Genomic DNA, 24,086 nt, shown 5'->3' with positions numbered 1-24,086 from the left:
TTTTGTTTGTTTCAATTGAATTCTACATACTACGTAATATTTATACAATAAAAGGTAAAAAAGAGTAATTTCTATTTACTTGAAAGAGTGTGTAAAAGTTTTTTTTTAGTACAAAAAGGTTCATTGTGTTGGAAAGATCTCACCAAGGTTCGTCGTGATTATATTGGTTTGGCGAAAAGAAGTTTCCTTTTCAGATTTTTAACCAAAACCAAATGTTTTTCACAGCCTACTGTGGTTGGTTTACATCTCTTTATTTTATTTCGTTCGAAGGAAGATTAAAACTGCAAACGTGAGGGAAGCATTTAAGGAAAATAAAATTCGCTTCGCACTACGCAGCAAACGCAAGTGTCGTTTTGCTTCAGTGTACCTGGAACATCGAATAAATGCAAAATTTTGTTTAGGAAAAATAAAAAAAAAATATATTAGAATTGATAACAACTGTGTAGTACTACGTCGAGAAGGCAATTTATTTCAATTTGTTTTTTTTTTGACTTTTGATGCGGCGCGATACTGGCAAAATTCAAGAGGTTAAAACTTTAGTATTAATTTATACACACACGCGCGCGCTTGCTAGCTTCCTTTTACATAACGTTGGCACGCCAAGCGGAAACAAAAGGTTTCTGTTAAATATTATTTAAATACGGTAAAACGGATCAGATTTCTTGCAACGTTTTGATTGCTCGCACGAGACCGTTCACGTTCCACCTTGCACTATGGGTATTTTTAACTACATTTATAGCGATATTAATTCAATAACTTTTTTCAGTGTTTTTTTCTTGAGAGACACACGCACACGTTTGACGATTTTGTTTGTATGTGTATGCTCCCATTTTCAAGTGACCCATTTCAGTTCATTTCAGTTTGTGTGGTTTTTGATTATGCCTTCCAGATCACTAGCTACTCTTCCGATTGACTTTTACATTCTGATTCTTCTTCGTCGTCGCTCTGTTCGAGAAGCGTCGCAGCGCAATTATTCGCTTTTCTTTGTTCATTTTTCTCTCGTTTCCTTCTGCCCTTCCGGTCACCAGCGTTCCCACCTGTCTCTATCTCCACCTATTATGTTTGTTTCTATGAGTTACCTTAGTAGGTTTATGAATTGTATTACTGGTACTATACAACATTGCTATATATTTGCACTGGCAATTTTGCTTCAGTGTTTTTTTCTTTTCCGCGTTGTGTCTGTATATGTATGTGTGTTCTTCATGTTAGTGTTCCTTCTTCGTGTCTAGTGTTTGTGTTTGGTATTAAATTTGTATAGTATAAAACATGATTATCATCACTGATCATTTTGTTTGTGGTTGTTTCCTTTTACACGTCAGTAACATGGTTTATTTTATCATATAAATACATTTCTGTCTATACGTCTCACTCGCTAGCACTCTCTCACGCTCTCTCTCTCACGTTCCATGGGTTTTCTCACACAGCGGTAGCGCCACACGAAACGGAAGTAGGGGTGTTCGGTTAGGGGTGGAACGGGAGATGGTGCGATTAATGGAAGATTCGAAATCTGTAGATGATTTTTTTTTGTATGATTTCAATAAGTGAGACAGATTTTTTTTTCATTTAGACAATCATCACAGACTCTCACAGTACAGTAGATAGAATTCACATCTAAGTTTAGGTTGGTTTTCAGTCTAGTGCTAAATCTATTTCACTACTAGACAGATTGGTATGTTGGTACGGTAGTTTTCTTCCTATTGTAGCTATTTTTACATTGATTTATATAAAGGAGACAGTCAGCACAGTGTGATTATAGATATGGAAGAGATAGGTGATATCATCGTCAGTAAAATAAAGCCTCAGAATTGAAATAAATGTCTTGAAGAATACTTAGACTTGAGCACTACTTCGGCAATTCTAATGTATGTTATTGGTAACTTATTTCTGTTACTAAAAATTACTCCTGAATTGACATGATGTCAAGTTTAGTGATTTGAATGAAAAACCGATTACTCTCCGTTATTGATTTGATGTTCAAAATATCAAGTTTTTTTTAAATGGGTTATTTCAGTAACAAATTTTAGTTATAACTCTTAATTAAATCAAATCAATTGGGTTTATTCTGGCGAGAGGTGACAATTGTCGACCTGAGTGAAGTGACTTCCCATTTGATTTACACGGCGATCCACTTCACTCGAGGCGACAATTGTCACCTCGCTATACGAGACCGATAATTCTCACCTCACACCAGTCGTAGATTAAGCCCAAATAACAAGTTAAGTTATTCTTCTCTGTTCGGGCTGTTTTTGATACTCATTATGATTTCTGTCGGATTGATAGTCGGAAACATGGCCATAATGATCATTTTTAAAGGAATAGTTTTGCTACCAATTTTGGGCTTCGTCTGCGTATTGGTGAGAAGTGAGAAATTTGGACTTTTCTCGTCTATTTCCTCGTATCAACCGAGTTGTGAAAAACTCAAATGCGCATTGAGATTTTCATGCGTGAGTTGTCAACCAGCAGTGAAAAAATCATGGATGAGTAACTCAATCTATTTGATTCATTGCCTCGTATTTCCACAGTTTTTTCGCACAAAGCCATGATTTTATGATATGCTACGTTCAGACTAGAGCTGAAACTACGTAATATAGACTGACTTCGTATCAAACGTCATACTTATTATATCCAGTGAAAACTAGATGTAAGGTTTTTGATATCAAGGGAGTCTGTCAGTTCTAGTCTGAACGTAGCATTAGTCTAGTAGAAATATAATAATCCTCTCCGACGTAAACAACAACATTCAGTTTACAAAAGCTTATGACTGGTTTATGGTTGAATCATTTTTGACGGCTTGAGTGTGAATGAGTGATTTTGCATGACTATCTCAATTGCGAGATTTGCGAAGCAGATTTCTAATGAGTCTGCTCTCGCGGGAAAACTCATTGACTTACATTTGAGTGTGTCTCAATCAACACTGCTCAAAATGAGACCTGGGATAACCTTTTCCATCTCAATCACCAACGACTTGGCAAACAAGTAAAAAGGGCAGGTTAATCTATGAAAATCGCTTGCCTAAGCGTACCGTTGGCATATTTCTGCAATTTCTTCGAAATATCATATTTATAGCTCTTGCGAAACGTTCCGCAAATCGAACTATTCTAGACAAACTATTCATTTATCGACTTGCTCAAGATGCGTCATGTTGTATTTGATTTTATTCTAGGAGTGGAATGAGACGAGACATCTGGGTCTTACCGTATAAGTGACAAAATTCAACTCTAATGAGGCGAGTTTATGTATTCTAAGAGTGAACCAAGGTGAGAGCTCGGTCTCGTGTAGCGAGGTGACAATACTCGACTCAAATGAAGTGACTCGCCGTGTCAACTAAATGGGGACTCATCTCATTCAAGTCAAGTTCTGTCACGTCGTTATATGAGACTAAGATTTGCTCGCTTCACTCCACCCGTAAAACAAACCCTAATTTATACGACGAATATGAGTCGAGTTGTCCTTTTCATGATTTCTCATCACACTCCACTCGTTGACTATACCCAATTGCCACAATTTATGAGGGCTTACGTATTCTATGATAGTAATGAGGTACGACATCTCGGTCAAATATCATCTATATCAAAGTGAGAAATCTTGACTCGGTAAGTTGCCAGTTGACTCATCTCGTTCGAATCTTTTCTTTCACTTCAATTTGATGGCGTTTGGACGAGGTGAGACCTCTTTATCTCCTTAATCAAGGGACATAAAATTGCCCAAAATGAGATGAGTCTCCCTCATTACTTAAACGCGTACGAGCTGTATTTATATCCAACTCTTATAATAATAATCATATACAACTTTTCGAGTGAGGTGAGACATCTCGGTCCTGCAGTGAGAGAACTTAAAGCTCACCTCGAGTGACATCAGACGACATTGAATGGAAAAAAAATTGACTTATTCTGTGCTTATTCTGCTCGTCGTGTCGAAACGAGTCGCTCTCACACATTGGCAGAATAAGCCCATAAGCCTGCTACAGAGTGTCTACTCGTTTACTGAAATGAAATTCCCTGATATTTCCAGGTTTTCCAGGTCTTGAGAAATAATTCCAGGCTCATTTCTAACAGTAGGCCTTAAATGATTTCAAAACATTTGAATAGAAAACAAAGATTTCTTTAGTTCTTTAGTGATTATTTCCCAAGGAATATGGATAGAACTTTCGAAGGAGAACCACAGAAAACACCTCAGAGATTTCATTAGGAATTCCTCCAAAGATTCTCCAACAAAGTCTTAAGTCCTCCAGACTTTTATGCAATGATTCTTCCATCGCTTCCTGCTGAACACTCTCAAAAATACCCGTTTAGAAAATCTAAAATAACAGTAACTTCTCCAGAAAGCACCTCTGGGTCTTTCTTAGAATCCCTTACAACATTGTTTTTTAGGATATTTTTAACATTTTAACTTGAAATTTCTCTATGGAAACTTTCTGGATGTACTCTAGAGATTCCTTCTATGATTTCTTAAGAAATTATTCCAATAATTCTTTGAAGAATTTCCCAAGTAAGCCTTCGAATATTTTTTTCAGGCATTTCCTGAGTTTTTTTCGGAAATGATTATATAAATCTTTGATAAAAACAAGGACGAGTAATATTTTAGAAGAAAACCTAAAATAAACTCTGATGAAGCTTGTGTAAGGTTTAAAGTACATAATTATTGATGAACAAGGATCCCTAAAAGAACTACTGGATATTTGAGGAAGTTTTAGAAGATTTCCTAGATCAACAAAAATCAATCGAATAGCTTATTCCGTACGATTTTCTGAATTCTAATTTCTTGAATAACATCGGAAGGAATTCCCAAAGAAGTTTGTATAAGAATGATCGGAGTAATTACTGGAACATTTGCAGTGGTGTGGAACCTTGAATAAACTTTAGAAGATTCCAAGAGTATTTTATTCTAGAAATTCATTAGAAAACGTTTGGATGAAATACTGAAGAAAATCCTAGAAACAAATCTATAGGAGCATTATGATGAATCGACGATCGAGTTTACTGGGCAATCCTTCGTTCCTAATAGATTTCCTCGAATAACCCCTCGAGAAACTGTTGGAGCCATTCCTGGAAGTAACCATGGATGAACTCTAAAGGAATTCACAAGAAAAAGCGTAGATATTCTTGTGGGGTTCCTTGGTAAAATATCTAAGCGAATTTCTTCAAAACTATGGAATAAATCTTTGTGGGCTTTCTTGAAGAAATTTCTGTATATGAATCTTGGGAAAATTCTGAAATTCTGAAGGAATCGATTAAATAATTGATGCATAGTTTAGGATAGTTTTATAAAAAATAAATCAAAGAAATAAATGAAGAGACTAAAGGAGCACAACCTGGAGTTATTCCTCTAAGCATCCTTCTAAAATTCGCTGGATGAATTTCTGTGATAATTGGTAGAGAGAGCTCTATAAAAAAAATCTAGAGAACATCTTTGAAAGTATTCCAGATCAAATCTTTTGGAATTACTGGGATATTACTTGAAGCTTTTCCTCGAGGGATCTGAGAAAAAATATAGATGAGCCTGTTGAATAGTCACATTGTATTCCCTGAATGTTACTGTGTATAATTTTGCATCAAGAATAATGAATATAGTGACTCAAGAGACCATTTTGTTCAAAACAGAGACTTTAGAGATCTTCCTTCAAAATATAAGCTTTTTCAAAACTTGCATTGAATTAGACACCAATTATCTTAAAAGAGACTTGCTACAAACTCTGCAAAGAACATTTTTTGTATTTTATTAGAATTTCTACGAAAAACAGGAATGCCTTATATATTCTGAGAGCGGGCTCTAAACAGCTAGTCTGGTCGGACGAAAAAGGTCTATTTCGTCTATTCAGAAGTTCCATTAAAAAGTATTAATTTTTCTAGTGTATGCGTCGATCTTTTACATTAACCAATTACACTGCGGAACATTTTCTTTGTTTCAAGCATCAAAATACTGCTGTTTACTTAAATTAGAGTTACTGAAACCATGGCCGTTTTCAAAAATATTTTCTAGTTTTTGAGATATTGGGTGTTGAAATGCATTGTTTAACGACTACAGTCAACTTACATGCAAGAACCAGCTTATATGAAGATTTATTTGATTAGTACACTACAGAATTCAAAGTTAATGTGTTAGAGAATACTTTTCTACAAATTTCATAATACTTTGATCCTACATAATCCTATTCTGATGATTGTTGGTAGGTTAGATCACTATATACCGATCATAGTTGAACCTTCAACATTAAAAAACAGCATTTAATGCTACTTTGAGGACCTGTAGCTCAAAATTGTAATGTGCTGGAACATTTTCATAATCAGCTTCAAATTCACCAACCTCAAATTTACTAGGCACATGATTTGATCTTTGAGACACGCAAAAATGTTATCTTTGTTAAGCTGCGTAATATTACTGCTACCTTTGAAAATTTTAATCATGCAGATTTATAACCTGCAACAAACAGATTTTTTTTCTGGAACTACGAATAATCGATGATTTTATTACTTTATGATAAATATATGGTGAATCATTTGAAAGCATTTCACGGAAAACGTCCAAGTTTATTAATGAACTGATTCGTTCAAGTAGCATTTTTAAGCGGCGCAGCCAAAATTTTTTATATTTACACCCAACGCTCCGTCATCGTAATCATCGAAACTTAAAAAGCAGTTTTTTTGTTCAAAACTAAAAATTATTTGATGAAAATGTGTTCACTGTGTTTCGGTTGGGGAATAGAATACAGTGAACACATTTTCCTGTTAATTTTCTTGATTTTGAACGAAAAAACTGCTTTTGAAAATTCCGAAATCAATGACGGATCCTGCCCCCTTAAATAAAGTATGCAAAAATAGTTTTAAATTAGTTAATCGTGAACATAATCAACCATGAATTACTGTTTCAATTTTTTTTCCCTGAGCCGAAATTCCCTGAGAATTCCAGGTTTTTTCCAGGTTGAATAAAATTCCCTGAGAATTCCAGGTTTTTCCAGGTAGTAGACACCCTGTGCTAGTTTGATTTACACGGCGACTCATTTAATTTGAGTCGAGTATTGTTAACTCGCTAAATACTCGACCGATTTCCTTCATCTCATCTCTTCATTCATCTCTCCGCTTTTCACACAAGACTGAGATTTCTAACCTCACACGCTATGTCTAAACCAGCAGATTATTAAAATTGAATCTACCTCGGATTTTGTCAGTAGAGAGTTCAGTATTTGGGTTATATTTTCATAATCGAGAGGTTTTAAAACATTCCATCGGTGAAATTTTCATTTTTTTCATATACAGCCCATGAAAATCACGTTTTTCCTAATTTCACCGATAAAATATTTTGAAACCTTCCGATTATGAAATAATAGACCAAATACTGGTCTCTAGCGGGAACAAATCCGAGGTACATTCGATCTTCATAATCTGCTGGTTTAGACATAGCGTGCCTCATTCCACCAATAAAATGAGCTCTCTCTCTATGAACTAAAAACAGTGCGTTTGTTCTATGAATAAAATGATCTGACAAAATTCGGTCTCACCTAGCAAGTAGAAATAATGAAACTCGATGCAAATGAGATGAAGCCCTGTTAGATTTATACGGTAAGCAGTTTTATTCTAGCAGTTTATATCTAATTTTGTCACCTCGCTATATGAGACCGAGACTTCTCACATCACTCTACACTTAGTTTACGTTTACGCTCAGAAATAAGATATTTCAACAAGAATGAGGTAACTCACAAATCAAACGGATATTCAACTCATTCGAGTCATCTTTTCACACTGATTCTGTGGGGCGAGATGAGTCGCGTACTCCACTCGTACAATAATCTAACTGACAGTTTTTAATATGAGAAAAAGAAGCGAAGGTTGTGCTAGTGCCAAGACCGCATCTAGATGAGTAAATCTTTTAATGGGTTTTTGCTCAGCTTTTTTCTTGATAACACTTTAACGAAATTCTTATATGATTCCATGAACTCCAAGAAGTCATGACAGCTCTTTGTGGTCACCCCACTCCACTCATAGAATAAGCACAATTGTGAAGTGAGAAATCCATGTAGCGACTTTGCTCAATCAAGTTGAGATTCCTCATTCGATTTGTCTAATTTGTTCTTAAAACAAACTCAACTTTCTAACATAGTACAACCATTTTCTTTTCCTCTCTAATATTCAAGCTTTTTATATTTAGTCCATTTTAAGGAAGAGCACAAATCTAAAGAACCAGACGTGGGCCTCGTGGCCGTGTGGTTAACGGCGTCAGTCGTTTAGGCGTAGTGTGTCACGGGGTGTGGGTTCGATTCCCGCTCCAGTCAGTGGAAACTTTTCGTCAAACGAAAAATTCATCTCTGGGTGTTTCGTGTTGTCCGTTGCCTAATGTTAGTGATCGTTCAGTCTGAGCAGCCTTTGACTGAAGACGGTGTAAATTGTCTTTATAAAGAACCAGACAATTGTTTCAGGGATGGTAGCAGTCAGACAGTAAAATAATAGTGACTAGTGACCAAAATGATAAAAATAGTGACCAAATAGTGACCCAAAAGTGACTTCAAAACTACATGTATTAGTCATGAAAATGGCTATAAATGAAAATACGTTCTATGTGGATATTAACCAATCTACATTTTGGGTGAATTTAGAGTCCATGTTCGCATAGTCGACGTAAGCGCCAATATGATCAAAATTCATATTTTCGTTGCTATGCATTCTTTGGCTAATAACACACTCGTGGAACATGCGAACAGCACTTACTTGTTAGCACATACACCACCTTATGCGAACATTCACACCACAGATAACAGACGTTGAAGTCCGATTGTAAAACTGTGTAAATCAATTAATGGTAATTTTGAATGGCAACACAAGTGGGAACATCATGGTGACGCTGTCATCGCTGAGTTCCCATGACGATGTCAGTAGTGAATATTAAATATTTCAAGGTAGGTACTGATATTCAACACCGATTGACGCAATTCGCTGTGTGGCAGCGCTAGTGATTGCAAGGAGTTTCAATTTGAATATTTACACAGGTTTTCAGAAAATTTTTGTTCTAGCATGAACATCTGTTATCTGTGTTCACACGGTTTGTCTAGTGTTTGTTCGGATAGTTCAGCGTATAAACCAGTCTGCTCCCGATCAACCAGTCAGTGATTGTCGATAGCGATCGATAATGATTCGTTTTGAATCGTTGGCGATTGTCATCACTGGACAAAGATCTATAAAAAAAATTGTTCAACTGGTTGATCGGGCTATGATCATAGCATAAGCATAAGCATAGATGACCGTACAATTCGTAGTTGCTACTCCGTGATTGACCAGAACAATCGAAGTTGCACAGGGAATTAATGAATGGGGCTTGGGATTAGCTTACCATTCTTCAATGTGCACAAATCGAGAGCTCAAATTTAAAAGTCAATAACGGCGCCGGCCACGTCCTTACGGTCATCGGGGAAGGGAAGGAATGTTAGTGTGACTACCGTTGTTACTAGAGACCGAGATCACCTCTGCATCTCCACGGTTGTCATGGAGAGGATATTGGGTTAGTGGGTAAGGTATAGATCTGGGAGTCACCAATGGTAGGTGATGCGATCCATGATATAATTACGCCAAACCGAATTCGCGAAATAATTCGATAATCGCATTGTACGCCGGACAAGTGTTCATCGCTCGCCCTCGCAAGAGCAAGCGATGCAATCAATAGATCAAACACAACTAACGGATCACGCCACTTTTCACTTCACTGGACCGACGCGCGGCATGTTTGATCCTGCCCTCATCGCCCGCCCCCGCAGGAGCAAGCGTCAAGGTCGAAGGATCAAACACTACTCCCATGGCGAAAAATAGGTGCAAAGGAGCAAAAATGTTAAAGAAAATGTTTTTTTTTATTTTCTGAGAAGATTTTGCGGTTTTCAAGAATGTTTCCGTATCCGTATCTTAAAGCAATTTAGCGCATACTAAACAATGGGCAACCATATATGTTGTAAAACGGTATATAATCCGGGGTGGTGAATAACTGGAACATGGCGAATACCGGTACACCTTCCCTACTAAAACCCGACTACTATGTCTCTATTCGTCTCTGATCATAGTTGGTACCGAACATTATTGATAACAAGTAGTTTTAGGCGTAGTTTTACCATCACCAGAATGTGGTCGGAGAAAATGTTAACGCCTTATCAACTCTCTACTAATCAGAACTTGGTTGATTTGTGATTCTATATTCCGTGGTGATATCTTGGTTTACCAATACGAAATGCTGTACTTGAAGTAGATGCTACGAATGGCCATATTCTTGGACACGGTGAAATCAATCAGTCGTAGGTCGTTCTCGTTCGTAAGCTGATGGGCGCTGAGCTTTTCAATAGTCGGTCTGATCCCTCCTCCGCCTCCTGGCCAACACGAGCGTTTAGATCTCCTGTGATGATTATGGTTCGGGTGCTGCGCAAAATGCGTCCTTCATCAATGCTCTTTCAACGCGGTCTGTGCTTGAAAGAATCGATGATACTTAACTCACACATTCTCTCGCTGAGTTAACAAAGTTCTAGCCAGGACATTTCTTTCCATCAATTTACAGCTTTCACTTTTTTTAAATAATCATTTATTTTCACTTCATCTCAATTTACTTCTTACCATTTTTTTCTGCTTCGCATATCTCATCTAGTGTTTGTTAGGTTCTATGAATTTCCTCTTGTTTTAACTGGACTGATCATCTAGTAGAGTTCTCTTTTCTGCTCCTTTTTCAACTCCTTTACTTCTGCTCTTTCTTAACCTAATGATTTAATTAATAATAATCATAATAATATAATAATTTATATATAATTATTATTGTTTTTTTCCTTGCATTTGCATTCTCAGCATTTCATGTGTGAGTGGTTCTTTCTTCTTGTTTATTCGGATATTTAAATGTCCCGAAGTACGGGCACTGCTGTTGGATGATAACCTCTAATTCTGTCAGTGGTTCTGTTCCAACTTGATCCCGATTCGGAATGGAGTGACCCCTTTTTTTGGGGGTACTTTCCGGTTTGCTAAGTTGCCACCAAACGAGAAGAATCAAATTTGATAAAATCTTCTTTCCGCTGTTTGGGGTGGGAAGTGCAATTTGTTACACGGAAAATAGAAAACCTAGTACGGTGACTTATTTGGGAAAGTGCGAGAAAGCTACTCAATATTTGTTATATGGTTTCAATTCAGCAAACGAAACGAAAACGGTCGGGAAACTAATAAAACCCGCTACAAACTACAAGGACGACTACATCTCGCACGGTTTCTGCATTGATTTCATGTACACTGGGAGTTTTTGTTTGTTTCAATTGAATTCTACATGCTACGTAATATTTATACAATAAAGGGTAAAAAAGAGTAATTTCTATTTACTTGAAAGAGTGTGTAAAAGTTTTTTTTAGTACAAAAAGGTTCATTTTGTTGAAAAAATCTCACCAAGTTTTGTCGTGATTATATTGGTTTGGCGAATAGAAATTCCGATTTCTCATCCAGAACCAAATGTGTTTCACAGCCTACTGTGGTTGGTTTACATTATCCATTTTTTTGTTCGTCCGGTGGAAGAATAAAACTGCAAACGTGAGGGAAGCATTTAAGGAAAAGAAAATTCGCTTCACACTGCGCAGCAAACGCAAGTATCGATTTGCTTCAGTGTACCTGGGGCAGCGAATAAATGCACAATTTTTTTAAGAAAAATTTAAAAAGATATATTAGAATTGATAACAACTGTGTAGTACTACGTCGAGAAGGCAATTGATTTCAATTTGTTTTTTTTTTGACTTTTGATGCGGCGCGATACTGGCAAAATTCAAGAGGTTAAAACTTTAGTATTAATTTATACACACACACGCGCGCGCTTGCTAGCTTCCTTTTACATAACGTTGGCACGCCAAGCGGAAACGAAAGGTTTCTGTTAAATATCATTTAAATACGGTAAAACGGATCAGATTTCTTGCAACGATTTGATTGCTCGCACGAGACCGTTCACGTTCCACCTTGCACTATGGGTATTTTTAACTACATTTATAGCGATATTAATTCAATAACTTTTTTCAGTGTTTTTTTGTTGAGAGACACACGCACACGTTTGACGATTTTGTTTGTACGTGTATGTTCCCACTTTCAAGTGACCCATTTCAGTTCATTTCAGTTTGTGTGGTTTTTGATTATGCCTTCCAGATCACTAGCTACTCTTCCGATTGACTTTTACATTCTGATTCCTCTTCGTCGTCGCTCTGTTCGAGAAGCGTCGCAGCGCAATTATTCGCTTTTCTTTGTTCATTTTTCTCTCGTTTCCTCCTGCCCTTCCGGTCACCAGCGTTCCTACCTGTCTCTATCTCCACCTATTATGTTTGTTTCTATGAGTTTCCTTAGTAGGTTTATGAATTGTATTACTGGTACTATACAACATTGCTATATATTTGCACTGGCAATTTTGCTTCAGTGTTTTTTTTCTTTTCCGCGTTGTGTCTGTATATGTATGTGTGTTCTTCATGTTAGTGTTCCTTCTTCGTGTGTAGTGTTTGTGTTTGGTATTAAGGTGGTGCTTTGGGACGACGGGGGGATCGACGAGGAGACTTTCATCCGAAGAGTGGTGGTACAACAAATGGTAGGAACGTTGGAATGCAGGGTCACCGACGAAGACTAAGGTAAGATCGTTCTTGATTCTCTACGACTCGCAATCGGAAGAATCCTGAATTGTCGCACTTTTGTGCTACTCGTCCGGATCCAAGGTCTAACGGTATGTATGAAAGCTCCTTTTTTTTCGGCATAGACATCAGAGGATAAACCACTCAGAGCGTGAGAGGTATTGATAGTGTGATAGTGTGAAATATGTGTGTATGTGTGTGTGTTTGAGGAACGAAAAAAGAATGGAAACAGCAATGAATGAAGGGAACAAAATGTGCTTGATGTGCTCGGTACTCTAGGTGCGGGGATGAGAGACTAGTTGGCTGTTTCACTCTCTTTGCTGCTTTGTGCCACCATGGGAGTGGAACAGAGGGGTGGTTAGCATTTGGCAAACTTGGGAGTATAGACACATGAGACACATAGACTCTTGGAAAACAAGGCAGAGCATCTTATATATCACAGTCAAAGCACACCAATGTATAACAGTATACGTGAAGGTCTGTTTGCTGCCTACTCTAATACACTCTTCTTGATTGAGACAGTGCTAATCCGAGTTGTCAAAGAAGTGGTTGAAGCACTGAACAAAAAAACAGTGTTAATATTTCGTTGAAATCTGAAACCAATAACAGATGATTCAAGACAATGTGGGTAAGCTAAAGCGATTATATGGATATGAGTTCGCTAATGTCCTACAGGTGTATTTCGAGAATACAGCAACTGCTCGATTTTAACATAAGATATTTTTGACACAAATAAACTTATTAGTTTTGGCAGCGCACTTTTCGATATTTGTAACATCTGATTTTGGAACCGTGTCAAAATCAACTGATTTACAGTATAATGTGTGTTCTTAGCATTTCCTTATATATTGTACTACAATTTTATCAATTCTAATGATGTGACTCTAACTCAACGAAAATTGTTTGCAATGTGCAGAACGGTGTGATCCGTTAAAATTTCGGCACGATTCGTTTTTGGCAACACAAAGCTTATAGAATAGTTTTATTTTTTTTTTAACGAGCGGATAATGTATTACATAATGTGTCAATTAATGATGGTTAATATTCGGATGGAGCATAGAAATTAGTTTTATCAGATTCTTGCACTTCATGATTTTTATTTAGTCTCTACTTTAGTTTTACCTTTTGCTATTCTTCTCATTAGTTATCATTAAAATTATTCTCTCTGAAATCATATACTCTAATATCTATTAAAATCAGGCACGAAAAAGTCGATCCAAATGCTAATTATTATTTTAGTCGAATGTCATAATGACTAAATATCTTAATCACTACAGTCTGATTCTTCGTGGTCATAAATCAGAGTTAATTTTTGATGAAATTGTTCCTTATTGTTAGCAAGATCCTTCCACTGTGCATATGAAAGATCACCAAAACGATGCATGGTCTGATGAATACTATCCCACCATGTAAAGCCAGGCCTGCATGACCTAAGCTTGGTGGCCCGCATACGAGCAGCACATCGTAGCGGATGGGATGGGCTTCGGCGCCGAACATGACCCCACCAACGCATTTGATACACGCGTACCTTTTTTGTAATCCGCTTCTTGTTCAACAGCTGATTCACGGAACTGGGAAGCACAGACCCATCGGTGCTTCGACATAGACTGGCCATTCGTTGTACAACTTGACGCTCGTATCCTCTGATTGACCTCCGGCTGTACTTAGTTAGCACCGCTACTTGAGTGCCGTATATCATGGCTGGGGCTATTACAGACTCATACATGATGCGACCCAACTGCCAAGAAGGTCGATATTTCCTCAAAAAATCAATGATGACTTGAGAAATACGGACAGCATTACGACAACGTGTGCGAACTGTTTTAGGTCGTTCTAAACGCGCAGTGATGTAGATACCTAGATATCGCACTGGATCAGTGGTGTTGTAAACGCGTCCATCAATCTCAACCTCCTCTACCGCTTCTCCTGTTGGTTCTCTTATCAGCACCTTACATTTCGACTCGTTTAAGTTAAGGCCTACATACGACAAGAACTCCTTTATTTTCGCCAAAATAAGCTCTAAGTCCTCAAGGCGCTCCACAACTATAATGATGTCATCCGCAAAGGCCAAAATTAATGGAAGTGTTAATCGTCCTTCTTGGTTCAGGCGCAATCCGTCCACCTCATCGGCCACAGATTCCAGTACAGCCTCCATCAACAGATTGAATAGGAAGGGGGATAACGGACATCCCTGCTTGATCCCTCTCGTACGCTGGAATGGCCTGGTAAGCTGCCCCCTCCACAATACCTGCTGCTGCTTTTCCTTCAAGCATTCTATGATGCGGTTGATCAACGGTATTGATACACCTTTACCTAGGACATACCATAATAGTATCAAATTGTTAATAAGATAAATAATAAGGTGTTACTTACCTCGCAGAATGGAAGGTAGTGCGTCTAAAGATACTCGATCGAATGCCTTTTCGATGTCAAGGGACATCAATATAGTCGACTTTCCCCCATTCCAACGCTCCTGTAATATACGCTGCAGTACGTGCAGGTGATCAATCGTAGATCTCCCAGGAAGGAACGCAGCCTGATGATACCCTATGGGTGGAATCGAGCATTGCAATTTGTCTAAGAGCCAAATAGCGTAAACTTTGTAAGCTGTACAGCTTAGACATATCCGACGGTAGTCATCTGTACTTTTCGGTCTTCGTACTTTGGGGATTGGTACAACGAGCACATGTTTCCAGTCAGCCGGAAGAGCATTCTCAGTCCACACTCTTACCAAAAGAGTGTGAAGCTCAGAGAGGGTACGTTCGTCACAGTACTTAAAGAACTCCGAACTTAGAGAGTCAACTCCAGGCGATTTACCGTTCTTCATTCTGGAAACAATGTCTTGAACCTCTCGCAGAGTCGGCGGATCAGGTAATACAGAGTCGTGAGGCTCAGGCAACAAAACCGGAAGATGGGAATCAGTAGCTTCGGCCGAAATCCAGTCGCTCAAACGAATGCTAGTAGGTGGAGCTCGGAACGTCTTCTTTTTGGTAAACTTCTTTAAATATCGATACGTACGGTTGATTCGTTCGCCGGCCGGAAACTGATGTAAGTTTTCGAAGAAATTCTCAATTTCTCTTTCCTCGTATTCGCGAATACTCCTCTGTAACACCTCCCTAGCTTCAACAAGCTTATGCTGCCACTTAGGATGGTCAGATCGATTCACCCAAAACAGACTTTTCTGTACTTCAGCAAAAGCTTTACGACAACGCTGATCTGAAGGAATCGATGAAGACTTGGATAGGACTACAGCCGCTGAGCTCTTGACTTTGTCTCTGAAACTTTCCCAGTTCTGGTCCAAACTATTTTGAGAATCGAGTATCACAAACTTGGTTTCAAGCTGTTCGTGATATTTCTTCTGCACCTCTGGTAGTCTCAGTAAGGCAGCCTCCAAGGTGTTCTGTTTTTTCGGTCTAGGTTTTGCGTTTAGTCGAGTAGGAGATGGTGGCTTTAAATGATTCTCCACAATGCTACACAAAAGAAGTTTGTGGTCAGTGGAAAAGCTAGAAGGCACCAAAGCACGTAGACGCTTGAGGTATAATCCCGACTGCAGATGAGTCAGAAGATGATCCACTTGGCTACGTGACTTTCCATTTGTCCAAGTCCACCTAAATCCCTCATTTGAATTTGTCTGCGTGGACCGTACAGCGAGGTTGTTTAAACTCAAAAACATTCTCATCTGTATACCATTGCTGTTGAATTCGTTATGCCCAGCAAATCGTCCAATCAGTTTAGATTCCTCGGTCGTTAGGTTTGTGCATGACAAATGGCTATTGAAATCTCCGGCCAACATAAGGGTACGACTATCTGCCAACTCTCCAACAACCACACCCAAGTCAGAAAAGAATCGATCCGCATCATAATTGGGCCCATGTACATTTATGATATTCAAAGTACGGAATGATGACTGTACCTGGAATATACTGAATCAGATGGACTAATCGCTCTGGTTTTAACATATACATACCTGATAGAGAATCTCGGCGTGCTGAATACTGGGCTTAGAGCAAATGCTGTTTCTAATCTCGGCATTCAATCCATGACGAATCAAAATTGCTAATCCTCGCTTTCGGTTTGTATTAGAAGATTCCCCCACATACCACCGGAAATTCGATGTGGCAACATACATGCAGTCAAGATTCACTTCTTGGAGTGCTGCTATATGAACGCCATGGCATAGCAATAGACCATCTATAGACTCACGCTTATCTTCCCTTCGACACCCATTGACATTCAGTGATGCAAACCGTAGGCCTTGCTTGGGATCCACATTGATCACTGAAGGTTCGGTAAGCTGTGAATCAGTGGCCTCCTTTCGAGCAGCCCTCTGGGCAACAGTCATATGGTCGGATGAAGCTGGAGTTCTTGCCGTTCGAAAGATGTCAGGAGCACAAAAAATACTACCGTAATTAGGCACAGCTTGACTGAAATCAGCAACTATATGCACATTAATCGTAGCATGGCTTACTGTGGGGCTATAGCGCATGGAATCCTCTTCTTGGATATCATGTACGAATATGTTAATATTCAGCATTCTCGACAGAACAACAAAAGCTGCTCTATTTTCACCTCGGCGCTCGGCTCTCAATGGGAAGGAAAGGTTACATTTGCTCTCTGGGGATACACATGAATCCAAACTTGTAGGGTAGTCATCAACTTCATCAGCAATCAGGCACCGAAACTTATATAAAATCTCTTCGGAGGGTTCGCTCCTAGCCAACTGATGAATTATACATAGCAGTGAACCATCAGGATTGTCTCCGAACCATCTTACCCGAACAGGATAGTTAAGGCTCGGTAACTGAACTATCACTCCTGTAGATCGGTCGAGGGTAGAGCCTGCTTTACGAATACATACTACACTGTCATAATGCGTTTTCACTCTGGGCAAATTGGATTCAATCTCTCGGAAAAGCTGGACCGGCGGGGCAAGACTTCGGTAATACAGATCATAGCGTGGAAGGTGAAGCATTCCAGAATCTGATGGCCGGAACTCGATAGCAGTACCCTCCTCTTGATGCAGTGTAAATATAACTTGATAATGGTTCGCTAAAGCTGAGATAGACTCCTCACCACCCCAAAACCCAGGAGTCTCCAATTTCGATAGATACCACTCGACCTGATCACTAACAGACAAGTACTGGAGAAGCTCATCAGTAGCCTGGAGACATTCATCAGCAGCATGGGAAGCCACATGGTCATAGTAGTAAGGAAGATTCCTCCGTATTTCAGCAACTGCCGTTATGCGAATCTGATGACTGTAACTCTTGAACAATGGATGCGCAGGGGTCATACCGTAGATTTGATGAACGATCGACCCAAACAAGCAATCTCCATCACCTGGAATAACCATCAGCCAAAATCGATCGCCATTTTTTTCCAATACGTGCTCCATTGTGAAATTTTAACCAAAATTATTGGCTTGACTCGAAAACCGCGAAAAAACTGACAACACAACTCAAAACCACAGCGTGACGAAAAACTGCCAAGACTGAACTGAAGCACGTTTAACTAGTATAAGTGACAACAGATAGATAGATAATACGTAATCTCTATATACTTGCTAGTCACCGATTATGTTAGAGAATGAGTGACCATTAGCATAATTGGAAACGAATAATACACTGAGAGAAATGATTCTCTCAGGTAATTATGTTAGTCAAGTTGCTGGCTATAGCTCCAGCACTAGGTTGGGTGCGAGCGCGCGTGTGTGTTGAATGTGTGAGTGTGTATTTGTATGTGTGTAGTGTGTGTGTACGTATTAGTGTGCGTATGTGTGAATAAGTGTGTATGTGTTGAATTGGTTCACCAGTCCTCTATACTGTGCGGTGACACATGTTAAAATTGAAAAGGTCTCACCAGTCTTCCACATAATGAGGTGACATTGTTGCGTATATGTTTATTTTAGTATATGTATATATGTGTGTGAATACGATTGCATAGATCGCATCACTTACCAAAGTGAATCCTGAGCTGTGCAATTGTCGATCCCTTCCCACTAAAACATTTCCTTCCCGTAACATCTGTGGAGATGCAGAGGTATACTCGGTCTCTTGTAACAACGGATGTTACACTAACAATCCCTCCCTTCCTCGATGACCGTAAGGACGTGGCCGGCGCCGTTATTAACCCTGAAAACAGAACTTTCGGAACGTGTACATTGAGGATGGAAAACTAGACCCAAGTCCCATCTATTGGTTCCCTGTGCAATTCCGCTAGTTCTGGTTAATCACGGAGTAGCAACTACGAATTGTACGGTCATCAATGCTCATGCTCATGCTCATGTAGTGTTTGTGTTTGGTATTAAATTTGTATAGTATAAAACATGATTATCATCACTGATCATTTTGTTTGTGGTTGTTTCCTTTTACACGTCAGTAACATGGTTTATTTTATCATATAAATACATTTCTGTCTCTACGTCTCACTCACTAGCACTCTCTCACGCATTCTCTCACGTTCCATGGGTTTTCTCACACAGCGGTAGCGCCACACGAAACGGAAGTAGGGGTGTTCGGTTAGGGGTGGGACGGGAGATGGTGCGATTAATGGAAGATTCGAAATCTGTAGGTGATTTTTTTTTATGATTTTAATAAGTGAGACAGATTTTTTTTCATTTAGACAATCATCACAGACTCTCACAGTACGGTAGATAGAATGCACATCTAAGTTTAGGTTGGGTTTCAGTCTAGTGCTAAATCTATTTCACTACTAGACAGATTGGTAATTTGGTACGGTAGTTTCTTCCTATTGTAGCTATTTTTACATTGATTTATATAAAGGAGACAGTCAGCACAGTGTGATTATAGATATGGAAGAGATAGGTGATATCATCGTCAGTAAAATAAAGCCTCAGAATTGAAATACATGTCTTGAAGATTACTTAGGGTTGAGCACTACTTCGGCAATTCCAATGTATGTATTGATAACTTATTTCTGTCACTGAAATTTACTTTTGAAGTAACATGATGTCAAGTTTGATGATTTAAATGGAAATGGAAAACCGATAACTCTTAATTAAATCAAATCAATTGGGTTTTTTCTATGACTAGCGTGAGGTGAGAATTGTCGGTCTCGTATAGCGAGGTGACAATTGTCGACAAGTGACTCTCCATTTGATTTACACGGCGATTCACTTCACTCGAGGCGACAATTGTCACCTCGCTATACGAGACCGATAATTCTCACCTCACGCCAGTCGTAGAATAAGCCCAAATAACAAGTTAAGTTATTCACCTCTGCTCGGGCTGTTTTTCATACTCATAATGATTGTTGTCGGATTAATAGTCTGCTGAAACATGGCCATAATGATCATTTTCAAAGGAATAGTTTTGCTACCAATTTTGGGCTTCGTCTTGGTAAGAAGTGAGAAATTTGGACTTTTCTCGTTTATTTCCTCGTATCAACCGAGTTGTGAAAAACTCAAATTCTCATAACTCACGCTTGATTTTTCATGCGTAAGTTGTCAACCAGCAGTGAAAAAATCATGGATGAGTTACCTAATCTATTTGATTCATTGCCTCGTATTTCCGCAGTTTTATCGCACAAAGCCATGATTTTTTGATATGCTACGTTCAGACTAGAGCTGAAATTACGTGATATAGACTGACTTGGTATCAAACGTCATACTTATTATATCCAGTGAAAACTAGATGTAAGGTTTTTGATATCACTCCAGCTGATAGACTCCAGCTCTAGTCTGAACGTAGCATTAGTCTAATAGAATTATAATTATACGACGAATATGAGTCGAGTTGTCATTTTCATGATTTCTCATCACACTCTACTCGTTGACTATAGCCAATTGCCACAATTTATGAGGGCTTACGTATTCTATGATAATAATGAGATGTCTTACTCTCGGTCAAATATTATCTTTATCAAAGTGAGAAATCTTGACTCGGTAAGCAGTGCTGGAAAAGATCGCATCACGAAGCAGCTCACGAGTGTATACCAATGCATAACAAACATCACAGACTCGCGAACTGGCTAGGTGTGAATAAGTCCGCACCCGCCTGCTCGGGAGAACATGTCAAAAGAAGTAGCAACAAGCTCGGGAACGTTTACTCGCGAGTAACCGAGCAAGTTGTGATTTATTATGGTTCTGACAGACAAATTAATTGCATAACCATCAAGTCGACAGTAAACTACTAGTTTGTAGTCAAAAATCCTTGGAAACCATAAATCTTGGAGGGGAAGCAGCTTTTTCCCAAAAACACAATTTTACTCTGAACAGCTCCGAACACGTTCGCGAATCACTTTTAGCTTCAGTTACTCGGGAGCACGACGGATACGAATAAACCAGCGCTCTGACGCTCGGGAGCGTTTGGTTTTGTTTTTGTTCCAGTTCAGCAGAAATGTTCGCAACTTTCCATCACTGTCGGTAAGTTGCCAGTTGAGTCATCTCATCCGGATCCTTTCTTTCACTTCAATTTGATGGCATTTGGACGAGGTGAGACCTCGTCATCTCCTTAATCAAGGGACATAAAATTGCCCAAAATGAGATGAGTCTCCCTCATTACTTGAACGCGAACGAGCTGTATTTATATACAACTCTTATAATAATAATCTTATTCAACTTATGGAGTGAGGTGAGACATCTCGGTCCTGCAGTGAGAGAACTTAAAACTCACCTCGAGTGACATCAGACGACATTAAATGGAAAAAAAAAGACTTATTCTATGCTTATTCTGCTCGTCGTGTCGAGACGAGTCGCTCTCACACGCCGGCAGAATAAGCCCATAAGCCTGCTAGTTTGATTTACACGGCGACTCATTTCATTTGAGTCGAGTATTGTTAACTCGCTAAATACTAGACCGATTTCCTTCATCTCATCTCTTCATTTATCTCTCCGCTTTTCACACAAGACTGAGATTTCTAACCTCACACGCTATGTCTAAACCAGCAGATTATTAAAATTGAATCTACCACGGATTTGTTCAGTAGAGAGTTCAGTATTTGGGTTATATTTTCATAATCGAGAGGTTTTAAATATTCCATCGGTGAAATTTTCATTTTTTCATATACAGCCCATGAAAATCACGTTTTCCTACGTATTTCAGCCCATACAAAATGTATGGAAAAAATTTCACCGATAAAATATTTAAAACCTTCCGATTATGAAATAATAGACCAAATACTGGTCTCTAGCGGGAACAAATCCGAGGTACATTCGATCTTCATAATCTGCTGGTTTAGACATAGCGTGCCTCACTCCACCAATAAAATGAGCTCTCTCTCTATGAACTAAAACGAGTGCGTTTGTTCTATGAATAAAGTGATCTGAGAAATTTCGGTCTCACCTAGCAAGTAGAAATAATGAAACTCGATGCAAATGAGATGAAGCCCTGTTAGATTTATACGGTAAGCAGTTTTATTCTAGCAGTTTATATCTAATTTTGTCACCTCGCTATATGAGCCCGAGACTTCTCACATCACTCTACACTTAGTTTACGTTTACGCCCAGAAATAAGATATTTCAACTAGAATGGGGTAACTCACAAATCAAACGGATATTCAACTCATTCGAGTCATCTTTTCACACTGATTCTGTGAGGCGAGATGAGTCGCGTACTCCACTCATAGAATAAGTCCATTTAACTGACAGTTTTTTATATGAGAAAAAGAAGCGAAGGTTGTGCTAGTGCCAAGACAGCATCTAGATGAGTAAATCTTTCAACGTGTTTTTGCTCAGCTTTGTTCTTGATAACACTTTAACGAAATTATTATATGATCCCATGAACTCCAAGAAGTCATGACAGACTCTTTGTGGTCACCCCACTCCACTCGTAGAATAAGCCCAATTGTGAAGTGAGAAATCCATATGGCGACTCTGCTCAATCAAGTTGAGTTTTCTCATTTCGATTGGTCTTATTTGTTCTTAAAACAAACTCAACTATCTAACATAGTACAACCATTTTCTTTTCCTCTCTAATATTCAAGCTTTCGATATTTAGTTAAAGAAAATGGAAAAATAAATCGGAATTTGCTCAATTAAATTCTATGAATGGCAGTGAGATGGTACATCTACAGTGCTGTTCTGAATAATAGCAGCGCATGTCGATTTTCATACAAAATGCTCAACTTTGACATGCTGTAGTTTTGTTCCCTTTCAAGCAATCGAGTTGAAATTTTCTCCACAGAACTACAAATATGCCCAATTTTGTAAACACAAAATTTCAAAATTTTCTAAGCCCCTGCCGAAAAGTGAGATACTAGGTGAAATTGTTCGAAAAAATAGCAGTTTTAAAAAATTGAATTTTGGCTTGACATTATAGTTTTAAATTGTATATCACTTACCATTGGAACAATCTCCTCCTACTTATCAAACCTACACCTAAACCGAAAATGTTTAAAATATTTGTAGAAGAAAAATTTTAAAATGAAAAACTGCTATTTTTTTGAAAAATTTCACCTAGTATCTCACTTTTCGGCAGGGACTCAGAAAAAACTGAAATTTTGTAATTACAAAATTGATCATATTTGTAGTTCTGTGGAGAAAATTTCAGCTCGATTGCTTGAAAGGGAACAAAACTACAGCATGTCAAAGTTGAGCATTTTGTATGAAAATCGACATGCGCTGCTATTATTCAGAACAGCACTGTACATCTCACCAAACGAATGTTATAATTCGTCCTGAATGAGGTGAATACCTCTTTGACTTACACGACGAGTCGTTTCATTTGAGTTGCGTTCTCAGAACATTTGATTTGCATGGCGAGTCACTTCACTCGAGTCGAGAATTTTCACCTCGCCATACAACACCGACAATTGTCACCTCACGAAACTCGCAGAAATAACCCAATTTTTAGCTGAGTAACAGTTCATTCAGCTAAAATATACTTATTTCAGCTGACTAAGCTGTTACTCGGCTACTTTTGTTACTTATGAAGGATTCTCACCTCACTTCTCAAGTACAGTAAGACGGTGGTGATCTAATGGCAACCGCATCTGCTTCATATGCGGAAGGGCATGGGTTCAATCTCAGGCCCGTCCCTTTCCTCGTACTTTGTAGTTGTATCTTTCACTTGCTTCTATCTTCCACTCTTAATATATCACACTCACACCCTATCCGTTCATAGCAAACGCTAGAACCAGATACGGACAAGGAATACGCTTCGACTATATCATCTTTATAGCACGCCTTTCCTTACGCCTGATGCACAGGCAGTCTGCTAACCAAAGAGCAAACCTCTCTGCCATGCCTTTCCCCCAACCCACACACTCCCGCATGAACTGGCGTAGATGCAGTGGTGTACACGGGCTACGTGGGAGCCAGTTTAATGCCTCATCAATTCTTTCCCCTTTTCCTCATTGGTCTGCGTTCTGACGTGGCAGGCGCCATTGTTGCCTAAAAATAGAAGATCACCAGCACTTATACACTGAGGGTGTCTGTTAATCCCAAGCAGTCATTCGGTTAGTTCCTTGTAAGTGCAGCTGATCTGTCGATACTGGAGTAGCTACCACGGGCAGCCAATCATGTTCAAGCTCA

The 24,086-nt window shown here is 38.8% G+C and overlaps 1 long non-coding RNA gene across 1 annotated transcript; it reads right to left on the bottom strand.

Annotated features, from left to right (window-relative positions):
* Window positions 1-2,864: 2,864 nt before the first annotated feature.
* On the bottom strand, window positions 2,865-22,318 carry LOC110678407. The gene is made up of 3 exons (XR_002501575.1): window positions 22,306-22,318; window positions 9,319-9,322; window positions 2,865-3,589 (listed from the first exon to the last, which is right to left on the bottom strand). It is a non-coding gene; the product is annotated as an uncharacterized LOC110678407 (long non-coding RNA).
* Between the last annotated feature and the right edge of the window lie 1,768 nt (window positions 22,319-24,086).

Source organism: Aedes aegypti, chromosome 3 (genome assembly GCF_002204515.2).
Source record: "Aedes aegypti strain LVP_AGWG chromosome 3, AaegL5.0 Primary Assembly, whole genome shotgun sequence".
Lineage (NCBI taxonomy): Eukaryota > Metazoa > Arthropoda > Insecta > Diptera > Culicidae > Aedes > Aedes aegypti.
The sequence above is the reverse complement of the archived record's forward strand: the minus strand, read 5'-3'. Positions and strand labels throughout refer to the sequence as shown.